An 18,841-nucleotide genomic window follows, 5' to 3' on the forward strand; every position below is an offset into this window, starting at 1 on the left:
GAATCTTCAAATATGCAGAAGAAAAACAGGAAAGAAAAAAATTTTATTCATATATATATATATATATATATAAACACTATATGTGTATATATGTAGTGTTTATATATATATATATAAACTAATATATATATATATATATATAACCTATATATAGATATAAAACCTATATATATATATATGCATTCCCCTCCCTCTGCATCCACATCTGAGAAACAAACCACCCATTTCCCAGCCAGTCCCAGTCCCAGTACTCAGGTCACCAAAGCTGCTGTGGCTCAGTGTCCCCAGTGTGGTCCTGAGCTGCTCCTCTGCCCCCCAGCAGCATCAGAGAGGAAACAAGACGTTAACTGTTTCCTTTGGTAGGAACAGAATGGGGAGAAAAATAAAACTAGTCCTACTGGGTACCCCCCAGCCATTCTCTCTCCCCATGCTTCATTTTGGTTGTTTCTCTTGCCATGTGCTGCTCTGTCCGTCCCACAGACAAGCTGTCCCACCCCATGTCCCATCGCGGACATGACAAACCAGCAGGACCTTGACCATGTTTCACGTCAGGATCCAGAAAGCACAGATAAGCTAAAGTCTCCTTTTAATTTTCTAGTTAATGATGAAAAAAATGACCTACAAGAACACGGACCAATGTATGGCACCTCAAAGCCTCAGTATCTCCAGGGGGCGGGTAAAGAGGGACCTGACAGGAGCAGAAGCCTCGGGCAGCAGGGACAGTGTCACAGGGCAGTGGCCATGGGCATTTGCACCCACCAGGTCACCGTGTCCCCATTCCACCACCCCGGAGAACCATAGAATGGTTTGTGTTGAAGGGCCCTCCCCAGCTCCCCCAGTTCCCCCTGCCATGACAGGGACATCTTCACCAGCTCAGGTTGCTCAGAGCCCCGTCCAGCCTGGCCTGGGATGTCTCCAGGGATGGTTCAGCCACCACCTCTCTGGCCAACCTGGGCCAGGCTCTCAGTGCCAAAAATTTCTTCCTCATGTCCAGCCTGAATCTCTCCTCCTTTCGTTTATTAAACCTCCCGCTTTGCTGCGGGAAACTCATCCAGGCTCTGATCAACAAAGCACTCGAGTAAATGCTTCACTTCACGCATGCGAGTGCTCCTGGGGGACCTGTCTCCACTCGCTCTGGTGTCCTGCTGAGCTGGGACCCGGCCACCGGCACACTGCTGCTGCCGCCTCCGGCTGCTCGCTGCACCATCCGCGCTCGGGAGAGGGAAAAATCACAAAAGGTTGGGCGGTCGACCTCTTTCTGTGCTAGAAAGCATCGACTGGTTACATACAGGCTTGTGTATATATATATGTATATATACACACACATATACACAAAGAGACATAATAATGAAAGGTGACAGTCAGAAAGATAGAAAGCTACTTATAGATAGATAGATAGATAGACAGATAGATAGATAGATAGATATATCCTTTCAGGATAGGGGAGTCTTTTTCTTCTGCATTCGAGAAGAAATTCCCCAAATTCACTGTGAACTTTCCAACACATATCCCATTTTAATAAGAGAGAAAGTGCCTCTATTTCGCAGAAGTTCCCATTCTGCTCTCAAGTCGCACCCTGCACGGCCAGCGAGCACAGCAAATCAACGCGGCGGCTTCCAGAGCAAAGCCAGCCTGCGATTTTCCTAACAAACACAGGCAAATGCCAGCATTAATTTCTCGGAGCCGATCAGCAGGACCATGGTACCACAGGGATGTGACGAGGAGCCGAGGTACGAGGGGAGAACCCGGATGCCTGATTGCAGCTATTCAGCATCTGTGCACATCTGGACGCGGGGAGGCGAGAGATGCTCCGTGTCCCCAAGTGGGTGCTGCCACCCTGGGAACCATCCTAAATATAAATACCTATACACGCCCTGCGGGTGCAAAGCCGTATAGCTGGCATCTTAGGCAAATCCCTTTCAAAAGCCCATCGGATGTCGTTAAGCCAACGGCGACCGCATCCCACCCCGCTGCGGATTTTAAGGACGGGGATTTGCTGCGGACACGGCGCCGCGGGTACCCGGCTGTAAATAAAGCCGTGGCCAGCGTCCCGGCTGGAGGGGCTGCCGGCCCCTTCGTCCCTCATCAGCCTCACGTGGGCGGCCGCAAGGTAAACACGAAAAACGCCGCTCCGGAGCCCTGACAGCGTATTTCCAAAAGGTATAACGTCTTAATCAAATTTTAAAATAAAACATCCCAGCGCCGAGCTCCGTCATAAACCTAAAAATTACATAACACACATGTTTTCATGCTTTGCCAATTACATTTGAAATAGGGACTGTTTGTTTCAGCCCCTCTAAAAATGAGGCGAGGATGAGAAAACAACCTATTTCCTTATTAGGTTCAGGAGTCAAAGGACTCAGCCAGGAGCCGCAGGCTTCAAGAGCATAGAAGATTAAGACATATATTGGATTCATGATGGAGGGCACAAAGTTCATTTTCAAAATAAAACAGAATTTTATTCATATTCCTTTTAAAATTCAGATTGCCATTTGCCAGCTGACCTGTGACATGGCAGCAGTGTATTACATTTTCAATGAGCAGCCTGTCTGGAGCTGGCAGCAGGGGAAACTGCTTCCTGGTTGCATTTTTTCCCAGCACCCTTAAACAGTAAGAATTTGTCAGGATTGTTGTCAGAATAGTAGACGGTGCAAACAGGGACAGGGTAGCGTATTTATTTTTAATAAGGAGACATGCAGAATAGCAAAGTCACTGGCATTATGCACCAAATAGGGCTAAAGGGAAAAAAAATAATCAGAGCTCAGTTGCAATTTGTATGTGGAAATCAGGGGTGGAAATATTTGGCAGATACATTGAAAATAAAAACAAAAGCAGACCAGGAAAAAAAATACACATCTATATTTAAAAAATAAAATGCAAAAGCAGTTTAAAGCAAGTTTTCAGAGAGCGCAAGTCAAGCCAAGGTTTTCTATAGCGAGGAGCTAGATTTATCTAGCTCACCATCTGTCAAAATTAGATTACAAAAGGCACATATGCAAAGATACAAGACTACTGATTTTCATATATATTAAAATCCGCAACTCCTGCGGAAAATGAGACTCTGAGGTGGCGATGCCCAAAGCTCCCACCTCAAACTTTTGGGGCTTTGCTGAAGGGACACGGGGGGACGTCCTGCCAGGGTCTGGGACCAACCCTGCCCTGAGCAGAACGCTCTCCTGGTTTGCAGGGCTTTGCACCCACATTTCTGGGGCAAAACAATGGGAACCCCAGGTCCCTGTCAGCCTCGCCGCCAATTATTTGTGTGTTAGCTGCCTTTTGTCTTTGCAATCAAACACCAAGTGCAAACTGCGCCGCTCTCCTGATAATTTAATCAAGAACTCTCCGCTTCAATCTACCTGTAGATAAAATCCAGCATATATTTTGACACGGAGAAACAAATCCACTTACCGCAGGTGAATTAGCTAATCATATATCAGTAAAAACACATCTCGTGCTTGGCGCAAAGATGATGATGAATATAAATTCTCCAGGCGCTGGATTTTTACATTTTCCTAGCCTAGGCTCTCTCATGTAAGCCATGTTAACCTGCAATCTGTAAATACTTATATGTTGACAATGTATAAGCTGTATAAGCAATTTTGCTGGCAATCTATTTTAGTTGAGGACCAGCTGAGCTCGCAGCGGATCCCGGCGCCGGCCGAGGGTCCGCGGCAGGAGCAGGAGGGGCAGCTGGTCCCTGCTGCTCCCTGCCGGGCTCGCAGCGCCGGCCCTGGGGCTCAGGACAGGGCTTTGCTGCGGCGGGAGCGACACGGGAGCACCGGCGCACGGCTGCTCACACTCCTCACCCCCCATCAGACCGCATCACTCTCACCACAGCCTATTTTCACCCAATGCAAGGGGACTTCATTGACCACAATGTCACCTTACAGATATTTATGAAGTACAGCCACCAGGTATAACCACGCGTTTGTAAGGGACTGAATCTGACAAAAGTATAAAAGGAAAAAAACTTCTATTTTTTTTTTTTCAGCGTTCATGTCTTTCAGATCCTATTTTAGTTTTAACTCCTCAGGTTCATCATTTTATTTTTTGGCTTTATTTAGAATATAAAACATTTTAAAATGCCAACTTGCAAAACCATGCATTTACTTCATCGATTCATTAAGCTGCGCCTGGCAGAAGTAAGAGGCGTCAAGGCTGGTTCTGCATTCACAGTGTTACACTACCGGTACATGCCATTGCTACTTTTTGCCTTAATCACAAGAAAAAATCCTGGTTGCTCGAGCTATTAACGGCATTTCCGTGGCTGATGGCGCGGAGGAAGAGGCTGGATGTCTGCAAACGGCCCCGGCATGGGGGGCCTGTCGGACACCAACCCAAACCCGCTGCTCGGCTCCTCATTCCGCCTAAAACACAGAATCCTTAATTGGCGTGTGCTTCTCCAACACGTTTGTAACGAAAACGCGGCGCATAACTCTCGGTTTGTTGGCTGGCAGAGCCCAATTTACAAAAGTGGGAGTGCAAGATAAGAAAAAGAGTACATCTGCAAAGCAGGCTGTGCAATGAATCACGCGGTGCCAGAGTTGAGCAGAATATAATTGAGTCCAACATCTCTGAGCACTTTCACCATAATTAATGATAATCTGTAACAGAGGAATCTGAGATTCCAGTTCAGAGAACTGTTTAATTAGGCCAAGTAATGAAAGCAGAAGCAGTACAAGAATATGGCCTGCCTCATGATTAATGATTCATGCTACTGAACACAAAAGTGCCGCACCGTTAACTCTAACGGATGCTGCATCTCTCTGGCATTTACAAAATAGTGAAATGCATGCATTTTTGTATTTTAAAGATGTAACTGGCAGTATCCTTTTCTGAGCTATTTACATGATAAATATGGTTGCAAAGGTAACTATCTTCCTCTGGGCTTCTTTGCTCTGGGGTACTTCAAGATAAATACGGTATCTGCCTGAACATCAGTATTAAGGTAAGATCTCCCCCGCTGCTCAATAATTAACATCTTCACTTTTAAAGTTAGTCAAACACTGATGTTTTTCTTTTGTACTTCGATGCCACAGACAAGCTCTGGTGAAATGACGTGCTCCTGCTGCAGCTCCAGGGGTACATTGAGCTCTCTGCGAGTCAAAAATAGTTCAGTTCATAAAGTACAGAATGTAAAAGAAAGAAAAAAAAGATGGTGAGATGGTAAGTTTTTTGCAGCCTTCCACTTTTGCTGGGTCAGAGTGCAGAATGTAGAGCAATTTGACACGGAATTGCCCTAGAAGTGTAAGGGACATGACAAAAGAAGTGATAAGACTGCCTGGGGCTTTAACTTACAAGCCAGCAAATTATATGGGTTTTATGTGACTATTTACGCCACCATTCAATGAAACAAGGAGGACTACTTATCATGGGCACTGCAGAAGCCCCTGGTACATATGCAAGGTCTGAGATAAGAACACTTTTCCAAAGAAGCATGTTCACTAATGTCTCCATTCTCCACCAGATTAGGTCTCCTTGGGTGCCGGCTTCAGAACCCGCCACGGTTCAGCACCCACCGAGACTAATACCCGCACAGGAGACATTATCTGCTCTCCGGCATAATGGACCAACATTTCCACCCTTCCCTCGGCGGGAGGACCTGCTGCCCCGCAGCCTCTCCTTCCCCTCTCCTCGTGGAATGCGAGCCCATCGGCGTGCCGGAGCTCAGCATCCTTCCCATGACAGCCTTGCACACTCGCGTGTCCCCAACCCGTCCTTCTGCTCAGCATCCTTCCCACGACAGCCTTGCACACCCGCATGTCCCCAATCTGTCCCTCTGCTCAGCATCCTTCCCACAGCCTTGCACACTCGCGTGTCCCCTCCCTGTCCCTCTGCTCAGCATCCTTCCCACGACAGCCTTGCACTCCCGTGTGTCCCCTCCCTGTCCCTCTGCTCAGCATCCTTCCCACAGCCTTGCACACCCGCGTGTCCCCTCCTTGTCCCTCTGCCTGCTTGGGGACACCAGCAGTGAGAAACCAGCAAGTTTTCATAAGCACACTTCCATGAAGAAGCTTAAAAAAAACCCCAAACATTAAAACAATAGAAGGATGGATGTGCTTAAATTATAATGTCAAATAATGAGCAGGCCAACTTGTGAATCTTTAAGGGACGCTTTAAAGAGCTCATAAACTTTTGAGTGAGACGACAGAGGCTCTGAACCTGTCAAACAGAGCTCAGTTATTTTAAAAAGACAAACTGGTGACTGTGGAGCAGGGGGTTTCACATCTTTGGAAGGGAAAGGATGGGAACCCCCAGTGGGAGGCAGGTGAGGAGGAGGAGGGGGTGAGGAAGGACAGCAGCACGGCCCTCGGCACGCTGGATCCCGCTTAACTAATCCCCGCCTTCTTTGAAGATGTTACTGCCACGGTAGATAAGGGAAATTCAGTAGATGGAGTATACTTAAATTTTAAAAAGACATTCAACAGGGTTTCACTGTGCAGATTAACGCCCGAGATAAAGGTGCACAACTGGCTTAGGAACAGAAGAATTCACAGCCCACCAGGTCCCGCTCAGTGGGCTGGGGCGTATTTACAGTCACACTGTTTACAGTTTAAGAGGTGGATCCAGACTGGCTTAGACCTTGACCAGAGACAGAACGCAGTAACGGTGGCCTAAGGACTTTTTAAGGAGTGCATCTCATTGCTGGTTAAATACTTCAGACGACAGATAATTCGTCCCATCTGTTTGTAAGAGGCACCAGCAGCTTACGCTCCCCTATTGTTAATTAAAACTGTGATCACAGCATCACGGTAAAGTCTCAGAAATTAAGCAGTATGTCCCAAAATCTTCAAAGCCACTATGATCTACTTCATCCTATAATTTCTCCTGCATTTCATTAGTGAGTGATTTTAGTATTGAAATTTCAGAGGATTTTTTTCCCCCACCAAAGGATCCAGCTGACCATGCTCATTGCTGTCAGCGGCAATCTCTCCACTATCTGCAAATCTGTAATGAGCGCTTTTGCAAATGAATCTCAGCTGCTCGAGAGTTTAGAAAGGAAATGCAGAAATGACAGAGCTGGAGAAATATCCTTAAACTAAAGTTAGCATCCTTCATTTTTTCCCATCGTCAACCCAAGAAAAATTAGCACGGTGACGTCTGGCCTCGCTGAGAAAATAAGCAGAAAAGGAAGTGTTGAAGTCAGCCAGTGCTTTCCACTTTCTGATGCCAAACACTGACTTATTTTTGGTTTCTTAAAAAGTATTAAAGGGAGCTGAAAGCTTACGCCACTGGGAGATGAGCACAGCGAGCCCGGCTTGGCCGTGTGCGAGAATCACTGCAAACACGGCCGTGCTGTTTGCCTTGGAATTTATCCCCGTAGAAGTTACTCAGGGAGGAAGAAGCTCCAACTGACCAAAACCTCTGTGCTGGAATCATTTTCCCCAAGCCCTGTTACGCGGAGGAGGGAGGGGACAAGGCTCCTGTCTCTCTAAATACCAGCAAGGGCGCTCCAGAAATGAGGATGAGAGCGAGGAGGCCGGGCAGAGGGAGAGGCTGAGGAGCAGTTCTGTGCATAAAACTGCAGAGGAAAAGCGATTGCAGCCGCTGTAAAGCACGTGGAGCCTGGTCAAGCCAGAGGAGAAGGGTTGGGAGAAACCGCAGCCACTACAAACTAACCTCATCCCTTGGACTGCCTAATACCATCATTGGAACAGCTGGATTTATTGACTTTGCAAAATCAATAGCTATTTTTATTAATCATCTTTAGATAGCATGATGCTCCTACTATATCTCTTTCAGTGACTAATACAATGAATTTCCTCTTTTGATGTTCCCTGACATTTGAGCAAATTAAATGGAGCATTAAATATGATCCTCTTTGGGACAAAAGTGGGCAGAATCATTTGTGACTACTTTATTAACTGCTATGAGAACGCTGGCAGCACCTTCAAAAATGTTGTTCGGCATGCAGTATTTATTATTATTTAAATTTTCCAGAGCAGTGCTATATTATCATGGATCAAATGGTTTTAGTTTTGTGAAATGGAAATATTTCCATATTTCCTTTTATTTTGAACGCGATACCAGCTGAGGAACCAGAGACCATCTTTGCCATGTGTATTGGAGGAAATATCTATAAATTATGTTTTGCTCTTAAAATGGATGATACCCCTTAGAAAGTTCATGTGTAATTTCGCTATGAAACAGTTAAACTGATCTTTTTAAGAATATAATTGCACAATTAGGGTTTTTTTAATTCTGAAAAACTGACACCAATTTATGTGCTTTGTCAAAAAAGGGAGAAATGGTTGATTAAATGCTAAGGCTTGGAAAACTGCACTAGGGCAACTGGCTGGAGTGGAGCTCCCTGAGCCAGATCCTTGTGCTGCGCTTCCCATGGACAGTCACAATGAGCCTCGATATGTTTTATAGCAGCTATTCCTGGTATTCACATTTGAGTTTCCAAATCACAGTAAAAAAAAAAGAGAACCATTAACAAAATACACCACTTAGAAATTGACTTTATCACCATCTTACGCGGAGGTATCTCAGGAGGAAGGAGGCAAGAAGGAAATTACGGAGTTCCCACTGCGGGTCAGAGCAGCAGAAGATTCGGCCACTTCTGTCGATCAACTGTTTATCAATTTTCGCACGAAACACCCATTCAGCACCTTGGTGTGCCTAGATTATGTCTTGATAGGAGATTAATGTTACGCAGCTTTCTTCTCCTTCCGCCAAAATTGAAAGTAAAATTCCCATCATCTCCCCCAGAAGCACAAGCCCTTTCATGGCAGGTAACTGCTTCTGCCGGGCAAACATTGAAGTTTCAGATTAAGAAGATAAGAACCAATTGACATAAAATAAGAACTGTCCTGAATTTTATTCCCAGGCTCAGAATGAACCCAGACGTGAACTTCGATTGAATCTGGAGTATGAAAAGAAATTACAGCTGACCTCCCCCCAGACAAACTGCCTCCGTCGTGGAAGCAATACAGGTGTGTTAGCACAGCGCTCAGCTTGAGCTAATTAGCCCTGCGAAGAAACTAATTAACCCAAGATGAGCATTGTCTTAATACAACTATGCTATTTTCAATGTCCGAGAGGTACCAAATTACAGCGGGCAGCCACGTAGGGTGATTTCTGCCTCTGAAAGGCTGAGGTGGGACAGGAGGGGGCATCTCTCGGGGTGGCACAGGGCACTGGTGGCACAAGGTCACTGGTGGCATTGCCTCGACCCCTGCCACCCCGGGGCCGGGAATTGCCAGCAAAAAGGCTACAGCATGTGTATTTATTGGGTTGTGGGGGTCCACACACTCCCAAATTTTCTGTATATTCCCTATCAGCTTGCACGGTGGCTTCCTCCGTCTCACTGATGTTCTCAGCAGCCTGGTCTCCTCCCAGGAGCCGTGCATTCTCTGCATCCAACCTTCTCCACCTGACCTTCTCCTCCATCCAACCTTCCCCTCCATCCATCCTTCCCCTCCATCCAACCTTCCCCTCCATCCAACCTTCCCCCTGCACCTCAGGTGTCTCCCGCTCAAGGGCAGCCCCCCAGCCCTGGCTTTGAGGCCACCCAGCTGCGCTTCTGGGCAGCGATGTCCCAGCAGCCCCACATTTCTTCCCATGCATCCTTCCCACAACCCTGGGTCTTCTTCCAATACGCAGCCTCTTTTACCCCAAACTGCGATTATTTTTTCTGCCTCCTTTCTTTACGTGGAAACCTCCTCTCCACCCACTTAAGTCAGCACCTGAACTTTTAAATCTCACCTTCCTGGTGGCCTCCCCTCAACCTGGAAATGATTTCTCCTGGTTGTCACAGAAGTGACAGCAACAGCCCTAACACACGACTAGCTGGTCTCAGGCAGCTGTGACATGTACTATTAGCAAGCTTTACTATTTCATTTTATTTACCTGTTAAAACAAACAAACAAACTAACAAACCCCACCCTCATGCATTTTGCTGCTAAATAAATTTGTCTACAAAAATGCAAAATGGCAGCAGTGGTGCCGCCCCCCCCTCCCAAGAGCATCGCTCTGAAAAGCAGCCCCACAAAGCCGCAGACAGGACCTGTGGGAGCTCGCAGATCAGAACACCTCGCCCTGACCAGCTACAAAAAAGAGCCTATTTTACACCAAGTCAGTAGCCTTCCTGCAACCCCCACAACTTCGGTTCCCCCATCCGAGGCGGCTTCAGCCAGGCCAGCCAGGACGGGGGGGGACGAGCAGCCGCACAGGGGGACACATGTACCTCGGATGGAAATCCATAAGGGTTCACATCACACCATAAACCAGGTTTCCTACGTATTCCCCCCCAATGAAACATTATTTCAATAAACAGCAATAATAAACTATTTGCCAAGTTTTATCACTTATTGAGAAAAATATCGAAATGAAAAATGTCCCGAGTTAGTGTGCGTTAGGTAGGCAGGTCCCATCCATTTTTAATAAGAGCAAAGTTACTGTTCTGAGTCTTTGCTTTGCTGTTTTTCTTCCTTCATAATGTCATTTAAAGTAAAATATTCAGATTCCAACATTGAGATAATAAAATAACGTATTAGAATGTCTGCTCTCTCCTGCTGGCGGGCAGGGAGCCACGCTCCCCCGCCGGCCCAGCTCTGAGGGCCGCTAAACCGGCAGCAGAGGGGCCTCACTTTCCAGCAGACAACAAAAGGGATATAGTACCCAAAATAACCTTGGCCTGAGCTGAGCGGTGCCAGGGATGCTCTGCACCAGCCCTTGCCCTGAGTAAGGGGAAACAACAGCCATGGCAGCACTTCAGAAAGGCCAAAAGTGCTTGGGCATGCCCAAGTATTTCTCATTTCTTTCTAATTTCTAGTATTTCAGCATTTAAAAAAAAAAAAGTCATGAGCAAGAACCTGTTTCTGCCTCTTAGAAGAGGATGGGGCGAAGGACTTGAGGATCTTCACAATATCACAAGAGTCACTGAAATTAGCTTTCTGCAATAAGCCAAGTCATGTCACCAGGCTCCTTTTAGACGATCTAAAGATTAAAGGCTCTATTCCTGGAGGGTTCCTGTGGCATTTACTCAGGGATTTTTATCAAGCTTTATGTGATGGGCTACCTAACACACCTCTTCCAACCTTAACAGCTAACAGGAATTTGGTATCTCTCAACATGGATTTCTTGCTGTACTGTAGAATATTTGGCAAACATCTTGAGACTGTAACCAGCCAAAGGCAGGAGATGAAATGAAAGAAGGGCAGAAAAGTGGCCAAAGATCCAGAGCAAACATTTAGATTCGAAAGCAAAGTATATATGTATAGAAAGCAAGTACGTATGTCAAATCCACAGGCTTAACTATGGCGGTATACATAATTTCCCATGCCAGAACAACAGCCAAGGTGGTGGTTTGACTGCGGTCCATGGGATGGCTCAGGCAGCCACACCCCAGCACTTACACCAACACCAGTTTTGCCACCACACACACAACCTGCAGCCCCGGGATTCACGCAAAATGTCAGATATGGTGCAGCCAGGTTAAACACAGGACTGCGTTCAGAGATCTCCAATGCTACAAAACTTCATATAAAATTAACAGAAAATAGAGAGGTTAGTTTACTAGAAAGTACAGTATTTCCTATAGGGTTCTAGTAGCCATATGGGATTGTACAGAGGATGATCTTTTGGCAATTCTCTGTTGAACACACCAAAATCCTGTTATTCTCTACAAAATGCTAAGGACTTGCAGCACTAGTCCTGGCTCCCACAAGGTTCATCTTCGACAACAACCAGGAGCTGTTCCACAAGCAGAGAGCAAATACTGTGATTTCCCAGGACCAGTCCAGCCCCTGCCTGCAAGGGATTCTCATGGGCTTCTCTCCATGGACACCAGTGCTGAGCCCCCGCATCTCTGGGGAGATCAGTCCCATCTGTTGAAGGCTGTAAGATGAACCTCCATGTGCAACCATGATGCTGGGCACTGGTGCGCAAGCAAAAGCAGCCAAACGATGCTGAATAAATGATGGACAGCATCAGCATCACCAGCAGGAAAAGACATCTTCTGGCAGCGCTGCTTCTGTGCAAGAAGCTGTCTGGCTCCTCTGCACTGCTGGGGATGCTGTTTGCAGCAAATACCATGTTTTTATTGGGCTTCTCACCACGGTAGTGAAACACAAGTAAGCCTGTAAACTGGTCTGATTTACAATCCCCTGATTTACAATCCAAACAGGGCAACAAGCCACCAGAGCAAACAGGTGGTCCTTCTAAAGGGTCTGGAAAGGACTGCTTTGCAAAATCATCACAACAGGGTTAAGATATTTGCTGTTAGGAGCAAAATGCTAACGAACGTGCCGCACAACTACTTAAACACTAATGGACAATGTACCGTGCGTATGCTTTGCTTCGGCAGGCTGCAGTGATCTGTCTTCTGCTCTGCTGTGGGAATTTCTTATATAAGTTTTCTCCACTGCTCTGAAAAGATCTAAAGTCTTTACCCCACTGCCTGCCTGTTTCCAGTCTTTGTTCCCTGAGGCATCAGCTGGAGCTCCTACAGGTGGGCAGATTTGTACAACTCAGGGCATAAGAGCATCCAGCAAAACGGGAGAGGAAGGGCAGGGGAAGGAAGGGCTCTCCCAGCAACATTTGCCACTGGGTACACTGGCTCTCTGGATGCAATGGAAACACACAGGGCTAAAGAACTGGGAGGAGCGGCTGACACACCAGAGGCTGTGCTGCCATCCAGAGGGACCTGCACAGGCTGGAGAGTTGGGCGGGGAATAACCTGATGAAATTTAACAAGGGCCAGTGTAGAGTCCTGCGTCTGGGCAGGAACAACCCCGGGTTCCAGTATAGGCTGGGAAATTACATATTAGAGAGCAGTGTAGGGGAAAGGGACCTGGGGATCCTGCTGGACAGCAGGGTGACCGTGAGCCAGCACTGGGCCCTTGTGGCCAGGAAGCCAATGGGACTTGGGGTGGGTTAGAAGGGGGTGGTCAGTAGGTCAGAGAGGTTCTCCTGCCCCTCTGCTCTGCCCTGGTGAGACCACATCTGGAATCTTGTGTCCAGTTCTGGGCCCCTCAGTTCCAGCAGGACAGGGAACTGCTGCAGAGAGTCCAGCGCAGCCACCAAGATGCTGAAGGGAGTGGAGCATCTCCCGTGTGAGGAAAGGCTGAGGGAGCTGGGGCTCTTTAGTTTGGAGAAGAGGACACTGAGGGGTGATCTTATTAATGCTTATAAATATATAAAAGGTGAGTGCCAGGAGGATGGAGCCAGGCTCTTCTCAGTGGCAAACAACGATAGGACAAAGGGTAATGGGATCAAGCTGGAACACAAGAGGTTCCACTTAAATTTGAGAAGAAACTTCTTCTCAGTGAGGGTGGCAGAGCCTGGAACAGGCTGCCCAGGGGGGTTGTGGAGTCTCCTTCTCTGCAGACATTCCAACCCGCCTGGACACCTTCCTGTGTAACCTCATCTGGGTGTTCCTGCTCCATGGGGGGATTGCACTGGATGAGCTTTTGAGGTCCCTTCCAATCCCAAACATACTGTGATACTGTGAACACCCTCCAGCCCTGCAGAGCCCCCTCTGTCACCCACAAGCCCAAGCCGCGAGCTGGCCACCCTTTAATTCTTCACCCTGCATTTCTGAAACTCCCGTTATAGAACGGTACAATTATCGCAGGTCATGAACATCAAATGCCACTGGCACTTCCAGCTGTGCCTCTGCAATAGCCTCCCGACAGAAGTACTGCAACACGGTAATAATAATATCCCAGCTGTAGCCACAATCACTGAAATCACTGACAGTGTCAATAATGTATAAAACCCCATGGAAACTCGACCGCACTTGCCAAAAGGCATTCATCAATTACAGCACATTTTATCTACCATTCAGAACAGACTGGTTTTATCGTTACACTTTTAAATAAATGGGTAGGGTAAATAGGCCCCGGCTGAATTGCTCTATCTCCAGTAAAAGGTATTAGATAAAGTTTTACCTTAATATTTCAAACATGCTCAGGAACCACAGCAGAGGGCACATCAGCCAGGAGGTGCACTGGTGTGGTTGAACCTGGCCAGCTCGAGGGATAAAGGGCTGGAGCAGCTTCTGCTGATGGAGGAGTCCTGGGAAGGGAAACACCAACACATCAGCCAGCAGCCGATGATCCAAAACAGTGGGGAGGGGCCAGGGGGGAGAAAATAAGGGATAATCAGAAGGAATGCAAGGGCAGGTGGTCCCAGTTAGGGTGGAGAGCCAGAGAAACGCTTCTCCAACTTGTGATGGAGAAATGCTTGGGGACCCAGCAGTGTAGGGGACCTGGGGGTCCTGGGGACAGCAGGGTGACCATGAGCCAGCACTGGGCCCTTGTGGCCAGGAAGCCAATGGTACCTGGGGTGGGTTAGAAGGGGATGGTCAGTAGGTCAGAGAGGTTCTCCTGCCCCTCTGCTCTGCCCTGGGGAGACCACACCTGGAATCTTGTGTCCAGTTGTGGCCCCTCAGTTCCAGCAGGACAGGGAACTGCTGGAGAGGGTCCAGCGCAGCCACCAAGATGCTGCAGGGAGTGGAGCATCTCCCGTGTGAGGAAAGGCTGAGGGAGCTGGGGCTCTGGAGCTGGACAAGAGGACACTGAGGGGGGACTCATTCCTGGGGATCAATATGGAAAGGAGGATGGAGCCAGGCTCTTCTCAGTGACAGCCATTGATAGGACAAGGGGCAATGGGTACAAACAGATTTCCATTGAAATCTGAGAAGCAACTTGTTGGGGTGAGGGTGTCAGAGCCTGGCCCAGGCTGCCCAGGGGGTTGTGGAGTCTCCTTCTGTGCAGACATTCCAACCCGCCTGGACACCTTCCTGTGTAACCTCATCTGGGTGTTCCTGCTCCATGGGGGGATTGCACTGGATGACCTTTCCAGGGCCCTTCAACACCTGACATCCTGGGGTTCTGTGACCCTCCCAGCTGCAGAGGGACAAGCAGCAACGTGATGGGTGCAAAGGGTTACGGGAGGGGGGCTGGCAGGGAAAAAGTGGCAGGGAGAGGGGAGACAGGCGTGAAAAAGCATGGGAGAGAGCAGCGGAAGAGCTCGCCCAGATCAAAGAGAACCACCAGCCCTTGGGGACGCGTGTGAGGTTTTATTTAAGCCCATGCTAAAAAGGAAAAAATCAATTAAATTAACAAAACGGTTTGCATTAGAATTCATCAACAATACCCTTCAAAGAATAAAAAAAGAGAAAAGCTTTAACCAGTGTGTTATTTTTATAAATATCATAAACATCACCACCGTTATCTGGCACGTCCTCATGACCCGGTGAACGTGGTGAGGAACTATTTTACCAGTTCGGCTCTGGCCCCGCATGGTGAGGGCTGAGCAGGAGCTCGCTCTAAACGCTGCCTCTAATTCACCCCCAGACCCATGGAAAATGAAAGGGGATATTCCAGGGGCTCCTTCCCTCCTTACACACACACTTAAGGAAGCTGGTCTAAATTTTTATTTATTTATTTACTTTTTTAACCTCCACAGAGGAAATTTAAGCCCTACCCCGCATTCTCTAAAACTCGGATTCATTAGTGCAACGCGGGTTTTCACTGCAAAAGATCTTAGTGCGTTTTGTCTCAGAAATTGTCGGCTTCAATATAGACTTAAATTGAGGGACAGTTTCCCAAAATTTGTGTCCTTACAACAATCTGGATTATGACTGGAGACACACAGAGAGAACAACCAAAAAAAACCAGTGATAGCTGTTTCCAGGCTCTTTTTATTAATGCAAGTGCTAAACGAGACTATACATTACTGACAATTTACATTAGCCTTCTTAAACTGTGTGGACAGGTGTACAGGGGAACAGTGAATTAAAAGCAGAAGAGGCTGTGGTTTAACATGCAGTACCATTTATGTCCACGTATGCCTAAAATAAAGGACTTGAAGCTAAAAATATCTACAAAAAGAGTGTTTCCTCACATTTCAGGTTGGTGTTTCATGGCAGAAATGTGGAAAAAAATAGGTATTTTTTATTGAATTGAAAGAAACTTGCCTATTTAAAAATCCATGTGAATAAGGAATGACACAGTCTGTCCGGAACTGTGATTATCTCTATCATTTGCAATCACCTTTCAGTATACAAGCACTGCACAGCCCACATGGCATTCATGGGCTTTCTTAATGTTAATAAATGATTTTAAGGGCCTCTTCCAACCAAAATGACTCTCTGCTCTGCAGTCAAGAGGAGCCTGACCCAAGCAGGTGAGGAACAGCCAGGTACGTACCCGCTCCTCTCATGTTGATCTTTTACTCATGAGCCCCACACGAGGAACAGGAGCATCAAGGCAAAAAGGCTTAGAAATGATGGCAAATCATTTTCTGTGGCCAGGTGCCATAATATCTGCAAAGACGGGTTGATGCTGAAACCCGCACAGAAGGAAACCCTCTTTGGGAATTAACGGGGATGCTGGAAAGCGGCAACTTCCTTCAAACACCTTAAATAAATCTTCCTTTCTTCTTTCCTGACCTGGATCTGGCTGCCAGCGCACATGAAAGAAATTGCGAAAGCTTCTCAGTCACCGCTACTCGGGTTCCTTTTGCACTACAGCATTTGTCATTGCCAAAACAGCAGAGTTTAATTAAGTGTTGTGAGCAGCCTAGTGAGAAACACACTTTAAATTAAACCTCTGTACATGCGGCTATTGGTTCTTTACCTCCTGAACAATCAGCGGGGTGTTCGGCATAAATTCCTCCTCTCGAGGGAAAGGCAGCTGAATGCACCTCTAGCAATTCATAAATGATCCTGCTTCCCCACAACCATATCTTATTAAAGCGCATTTAATTATTTCTTAGTTTTAAACACCAGTAGATGAAGGCGATAATTAATGTGCCTACCACTAAACATTTTATTTACTCTTGATATATTAATGGTATTATCAAGAAAATATGCTACAGTTTCAGGTTTAACAAAATTACATGGCAAATTATCTTTTGATGCATCAAGCAATCGTTAATATAATGGAATAAATTATTTTAACACCTCAGTAGTAACGAATGGGTACAAGTGCGTAAGCTTTTTAATTTTTCAGAATGGTTTTACAATTACAGATTACGGAGGATACTTAAATCAACGACACAGGAGTTCAGAATAAGACGGAACCCCCCCAACCTTACAAGGTATCGGCTTGTGGGTTTTCCTACAGGAGAGAAATCTTTGCGTTTAGCTGGTATTTCCAGCAGAAGTGCCCTACTGCATAATGATCACACTAAAAATAATAATTGCTAGTAGCAGGTAAGAAATATTTCAGTGACATTTAGGCATTTTTCCTGCCAACCGCAAACATGCATTTTTCTCATGGAAATTCAGACTGTGATTGATACATATATGTACAAATATATGTACTCTTGCATACACATAAATGTCATCTTCTGGATGTATAAATGTAGCGTGCAGGTAAAACATTTGACCCGGTGGGTACCACAGAGGGATGTACGGCAGATGTAGATGGGGGATCCCTTTGAGTGCTTCCTCCCCTGCCCCACTGGCCATGGATTTTCGCTGCCTTTGTGCTCCAAAGAAAGAAAAAGCAACGCCTTTTCTTTACCCTACACAGTATTTTCAGAGATATTTTCATCAATCCCTACAACACTTTCTTCTGGAATTGATGTATGTTTTAAGGCTGAAATTAGTTCTCCTTAACAAAAATATTTTGGAAGTTATTCCAGCAAACAAATCTATTTCGTAGAAATATTGAAATAGGGAAATGAAAATAAACCTGTCGGCATTTCTGAGCGCAATTAACCTTGTGCCTGGGGAAGAGGTTCAAACCTGAACACCCGTGTGTGCCGGACTCAGGGGCAGAACGAGGCACAGAGAAGCTATTTACAGTGCTCGCACCCCTGTTGTCTTCCAAAAGATGGGGCAATTAAGTTAAATTGCCATGTCAGAGGTTTGACTCTTGAATTCTCTTTTCCCGGTGATGTCCAGAGCCCGAGGTTGGATGGCAGGAGCTCCAGTTTCTCCTCTGCTTAGGGAACCGTTGTGAACAAAGCTACAAGCATTTCTGTTCACATTTATTTTCTGGATGTTCTGAGTACAGGACTCGAGCTGCCTGCAGACAATGGTAACACTTAACCGTTAACAGGCTCCACTCGTTTTAAAGCCCGCTGGTACCTGGGGATGGGAGATGCTCAACTTATTTGGGTGCAAAGGTCCCAGACATTATGGTATAGAAGCAATAAGAGCTCTATAGGTGCTTTGACCCCGGCTCCAGCACTGGTTTGGTGGAGTCCTCCTTGCTGTGTTCTCTGCCAGTTTTAGGTACCGCGACATCCTGACAACCACTCCCCCTCAACTCAGACCGTGTCTTCCTTGGTGCTACAGGGAAACTGGAGGTAGAACAATTATAAACCAATATAATTAGTCTTTTTTGGGGTTTAGTTTGTCTAACAGGTAACGGCCACTGCAAGGAAAACACAGAGACTAAAACTGCTCTTACCAAGGAGCAAGGGGCAGTGCGTGGGGCAACGGGAGGACGTGGAGGCAGCGCCATGCGGGCAGGATCCACCCTCGGACCCCCTCAATTAATTAATGTATAACTATATAACTAAATACATACGGTCTGCAGAACGAGCCAAGCCACCATTCAAGCAAAACACTATTTTTAAAAGCACTGAAGCATTTTCTAACTTATCCCCAGGGATTTACACTTAAAAAAAAAAACCACAAAAAACCCCAAACACCATAAATTTGCAGCAGCTTCCTTCAAAGGCCAAGAGCAGAGCAGGACTCCGCAAACGGGAGGGGACAGACCCAGCTCTGCCTCCTGCAGCCGCAAAGGCATCGCCATTCATAGGGTTTAACACCATTTGCGTGGCTTTAAGGGGAAAGTAGTTAAAATAATTGGAGAAAATAAAAGTGATAATTTGTTTTTTTGAGCACATTCATGAAGAGGAGGCGATT

Source organism: Nesoenas mayeri, assembly GCF_963082525.1.
Source record: "Nesoenas mayeri genome assembly, chromosome: 6".
Classification (NCBI taxonomy): domain Eukaryota; kingdom Metazoa; phylum Chordata; class Aves; order Columbiformes; family Columbidae; genus Nesoenas; species Nesoenas mayeri.